Source organism: Camellia sinensis, chromosome 15 (assembly GCF_055761805.1).
Source record: "Camellia sinensis isolate YWXY chromosome 15, ASM5576180v1, whole genome shotgun sequence".
NCBI lineage: Eukaryota > Viridiplantae > Streptophyta > Magnoliopsida > Ericales > Theaceae > Camellia > Camellia sinensis.
Window position 1 is genome coordinate 92,271,652 of NC_138975.1, and position 5,587 is coordinate 92,277,238.

The 5,587-nt window shown below is 35.4% G+C and overlaps 1 long non-coding RNA gene across 1 annotated transcript; it reads right to left on the bottom strand.

The window, feature by feature from the left end:
* Positions 1 to 348: 348 nt before the first annotated feature.
* On the bottom strand, positions 349 to 4,692 carry LOC114285819 (uncharacterized). The gene is made up of 3 exons (XR_014357197.1): positions 4,491 to 4,692; positions 2,685 to 4,355; positions 349 to 562 (listed from the first exon to the last, which is right to left on the bottom strand). It is a non-coding gene; the product is annotated as an uncharacterized LOC114285819 (long non-coding RNA).
* Positions 4,693 to 5,587: the final 895 nt, after the last annotated feature.

Genomic DNA, 5,587 nt, shown 5'->3' on the forward strand with positions numbered 1-5,587 from the left:
CTATATCCTTCGCTTTTGCGACGCTTTGTGAACCGCTTCTATATTTTGACTCTATTCCATCAATTTTACACTGTCGCTATAGCCATAGATTTTTTTTTGAATTTTATTTGCAGCGACGGTTATTAACCGTGATTATATGCTATGTTTACTATGCAATTACCAATAATATATAGCTTGAAATTTTCAATGGTTTGGTAACCATTAATTATTGTTTCTCACTTATCCCTGCTCACATTATATATCTATAAAAGCACTATTTTATTCTAATGGCTCAATACTCAATAATTGTAAAAGATAAAATAGTTTGCATTTTCATAATCCCAAAATATCCAAAGCACCTTAATTAAAAGATTCATTACATAAGCTTGTCATACCAAAATAGATCAAATATTTTTAGCAAACTAATAGCCACACCATAATCCAAAAGGTACATATAAACTTGTCACATGACAATAGTACTCAAAAATATTACTCATGATGCCATTTTATAAAGACCTCCATGAAAAATGTTCAAATCGAGAAATGACGTCTATTGTTTGATACTTTCATATTGTCTTATTTCCTGCAATAAAAATAATTGAATGAGCATAAGTATCATTTTCAATTTTAAAATCTATAAAGAAAATTTATATTACAAATAATTCTCGATAAGTCTTTTTTTTTTTTTTGGTAAGTATGCGGTTTACATATCAAAAAATAAAGATTACACAATGAAGTTGAAGATCATGTTTGCATATTATTTTTTATCAACCAAATAGAGCACTCTTTATTATAGATAAAGGAGAAATATAACAACCAACAAGGAAGAGCGAGATTGCATCATAGCGAACCTAACTCATCCCAACTAGGTTGGCACGAGGAGGACTGCAAAATCACGTGCAAGCACAATCAAGAGAAACAAAAGGGTTGGCAAGAGATACCAACCACAACAAAAGTGAAAAATCTAGAAATCCCCTAGATGTTGATTTGTGATTATGTATCAATTTTAAGCAGAATATAACAATCCCAATCAAACAATCAAACAATCAAGACAAAGAGACACAGCGATTTAACGTGGAAAAAACCACAATTGGACACCTCCAACTGTGATCAAAAAACCACGGGCAACAGCCACAAGAACAATCCACTAAGAAGAATTAAAGGAATTACACAGGTATACTCTCAATTACCTAGCGAATCCACAACGCCTAATTGAACCAACCTCTATGTGCCTCTTCCAACCCCATCTTCACCACGGAATTGTCTTTCTGATGAGCCACTCCGGATTCCACCAAAGCTTCAGGCTCGAATTCTTCAGAATACACAACTGAAGAACAACACTCTCTTTTGTAGAACAAAACACAACCTTTGATGTACTCTCTTTAGAACATGAGTTGAATACTCAATAAAACATCAAAGAAAACTCACAAAGTATCCCCAGATATAAACCCTAGAAACCAAAAAGAAGATCTGGAGAAGTCATCCTTAAAATCTGACCCAACACGCGAATTTATAGAATCTGTCCCGTGATCTCCGCTCGAGCTCAACACAGCCCGCTCGAGCGGACTGACCAAAAAACTGCGTGCGAACAAACTGAGATGCGCTCGAGCGTAGGAGAATCCGCTCGAGCGTAAAATCACACCTTCCAGTATTTTTACAGGCGACTGCAGAGATGCTGAGAGCTTCCAATCCCCGCTCGAGCGTCACTTTCCCCGCTCGAGCGGGAAGGCCAAAAATGAAAAAACTGGAAAAAAAATAACATGATCGGACAGGCAACTTTGAATGCATTTTTGCATTTTGCTTCGGGGGCGCTGCCCCTCAACCCCGCCGTGGCGCTGCCCCGATCCCCGCCATAATCAGCGAAGTGGCAATCTTGAAAGCTTTATCATCACAAACTTCTCTGAAATGCTTGATTCGGGTTGGATTCGCATCTAACAACTCGTAGCCTCACTGAAATAAAAATGCGAATAAAATTACAACTTTAAGGAGTTTTGTCAAACGGGATTGTCAAGAAATAGAACCTAACAAAAAGGAAGGAAATAAAAAAGATACAAAGAAATTACACACCACCTTTATCACTCCATATATTCCAGGTTCACTCTAAACACACCAAACCCAACACCACCTAAGCTTCCATAAAGTATCACAAAAGCCAAACAAACAAAGTAGCAATGAAACCCACTCCATACCAGCCAAAAAAATTCTGCATTATGATGAAACCCACCCCTCTCTGTTTTCTTCCTATGTTTTCTGTTTTCTTTTAAACCCAACAAAAAAAAACTCTGCATTAGTTCTTGGTGTTGTTCTTTAAGCACTGCAAGTTGATCTCTAAGGTTAGATATGCTTGAAGACATCTAAAGGGCTTAGAACATGTAAGCAAGTAACTAACAGGTTGACATTTTGACTAAATCAGCCAATAAAGCCAAACATTAGTAGCAGCCACCAAATCAAGCAACCATTAGCAACATCCAAGGGTCTATTTTTAATTGTATATTACAGTTTGATACGTTATTGATATTCAAATTTGTTCGACTGCCCTGGTTTGTTTAGTATTTTTACGGATGCCAATAAAGGAAGCAAAGTACAAAAGTCAATCTATCAAATCCCAATTTTGTCCAAACTGACTAACAATTTATTGGTAAAGAAGTCATTAACAGTGGTTCTAAATTTTGTGTCAATGTATGTGTATTGTAACGATTACTTACCCCGATTAGAAGGTTGCATTTCATGACTCCCAAAAGAGGATCTTTGATGTGTTTGTGGAGAAGCCTGGCCCAAAATGCCACTAGATCCATTTGTCGTCTAATTTATACAATAAAATTTACATAAGTATGCATAAATATAGAAAAGGATAACATATGATAAATACATCATATAAAATTACAAAACAAAAATGCAGTTAGGTTCATAGATTTCACAGATTTCAGTTCCTGTTTGAAATTGAATCAAACCATTTCTATATATACACATATATAGACATTTAGTCTGGACACTGCAAACTCATTTACCCAAAAGTTGCAGCTCTTTTCAGGGATTGTATTTTCAAACACAAAAGACAATGAGAACTTTGAAAACATTCACCTTTGGGAATCAACACAAAAAACAATGAGAACTTTGAAAACATTCATCCTAGGGAATCAGTTTAAACCAAACTGAGTAGCACATCAATGGGGACCAAAATGGTGGAAGAAAAGAGATGAAAATCAACAGCACATGTAATGCCTCAGAAATTTGTTGTTGAAATTCTGATTGTCGGGTTAAATAATTGTACAAACTCGAATTACCTATCACTAATTGATCCCCAAGAAAATACAACTGTTGGAGAGAAAACAAAAAACCTGCTTTAAAATTAATTCACATACAACCCAAAATGGTGAAATGAGAAGAGAGAACAAACATAACATCTTAATCTGGATTATTATTTTCCTTTCACCCAATCAATTCATTGATCTACTTCCACTCCATTACACCACTGCTGACATAAAATCAGAAATATAGTTACCAAGCATCCATATCCAATAAATAATAACTGTCATTAGCATACAAATTGGGGTTTTGGTAGCATAAATCAAATATAACAAACGAAATTCCTGTATCCACGGCCTAAAAGGTTATATCAACAGTCACCCCTCATACATACCTCACATGTCCGGTGGCCAAACATATGAGAGGACTATCAACGCAGATATTAAGTTTGTGGGTTTAGTCCCACCCAAATCAGAAAATAAAACCACATGTATAGATCCTAGAACAAACCTCACCACCAAATATAAAATCTATATACCTTAAACAAAGGGACATAGGAAGACCGTTAAGGCTTGATTATTTATCTGACAACATCAACTAAACAGCCATAGAAATTATAAGCACATAATCTCTGACTAATGCAGCCTATACCAAACTCAATAGCACACCAGTAGTGATCATGACAGAATTATTGAACATGCTCATCTTTTAGGATGATAAACAGTTTGACTCGCACTCTTCAATAGATGAAATCATGAGAACTAGTCAAAGGAAAACATGGTGAAGCATCAATGTAGTATGTAGAGGTTAGAACTGTACCAATCACTAACAATTGAGCTATTCAGCAGAAAAGATGGTATATTCAATCTGTAAGGTCAACTTCCTCGTCAAGAATTGCTTGTGGGAAGTGAGTGAAGGCCAATATTACTTCAGTTTTGCTCTCTCATTTTGTATAAGAACCACCCAAGTAAAAAACAGAACTCAAACTACTCAAGTATTGAATCAAAACTCAGTTCTTGAATCAAACCTCGGTTCCTTGTGGTCACCCCTTGTGTCCATAATGAATGCGTATACGTCTGTCATCACCCCTTGTGTCCATAATGAATGCGTATACGTCTGCCATCCAATAACTAAAATGAAGCATAAGACAGAATTGAGATATAATAATACTGTTGATGGAAAAAAAGAAAAAGAAAAAAAAAAAAAAAAACCTAGTTACCTCATATTTATAACAAAGTGACAATGTCAAGTCACTCAAAATGTACCTGACCATCCATTTCCCTCAAGGCTGTACCGGCTGCAGTCTCAGAATTGAACTGCACAAACCCATATCCTTTTGATTTTCCAGCCACGTGATCATATATAACTTTCACTACTGAGTATGACAATGTAAATTGCCTTAAATGAATTTCACATGTATATATAGAATCATAAGGATATTGTGAGTCTATGTCACATCACCTTCAATTATTTCACCATGCTGTCCAAAAGCATCCTTGAGAACACTTTCATTGGTATCATAAGAAAGCCCTGCAACCAAAGCACGTATTGCTCACACAACTTGGTTTTAAATTCTAATACTAAGTTTAGGAAGGTAGTAATAAGAACAAGGCCACTTTATAATTGTTGTTTTATTACCAAAGAATTATAGCATCCACTGCTCTCCTTTTCTACAAAGCACATGTAATACATTATTCAGGATATTGCTGCATTTTTACTCATTTAAACACAAAATCAGTATCACCACTGTACAAATATTACTCACATTAACAGTATCAAAAATAATCTATGAATTTGGAAATTGTTGAGCTTTCTTTACAAGAAGCATCTTTTTAGGCAATCAACAAGAAGATTGCTAGCAACCCTCAACATAAAGAAAACTCACAGATAAAATTAGGCAATCTCACTTCTCTAAAATTCACTACTACCATGGTTTGTTTTCAAAATGACCGTCAGTCCATTATCTATCTTGAAACAACTTAAAACCACCTTGCCACCATTTCCACCGTGACCACTGCCCACTTCTCAACCGGCACCCTTGTTGCCTAATCATAAATGCTAATTGATCCTTCAATGTCAGTCAATTTGTTTTACACCCACTAATTTATCCCCCCCCCCCAAAAAAAAAAAAAAAATTGTTTTACACCCACTATTCAGATTTATTTTAGCAGCTTGCCCCTAAATCTTTCTCTAAACTCTGTAGGCATTTATGGATGTGAATCATGTGATAATAGCCCATCTATAGCAGCATTTTTTAGACCGCTGCAATAAAAAACGCTGCTAAAATTTGATTTTCTTATAGTGTCATCAATTATTATTTTTTTTATTAGGAGAAGGAAATCTATGAAATTCATCGAGTGAC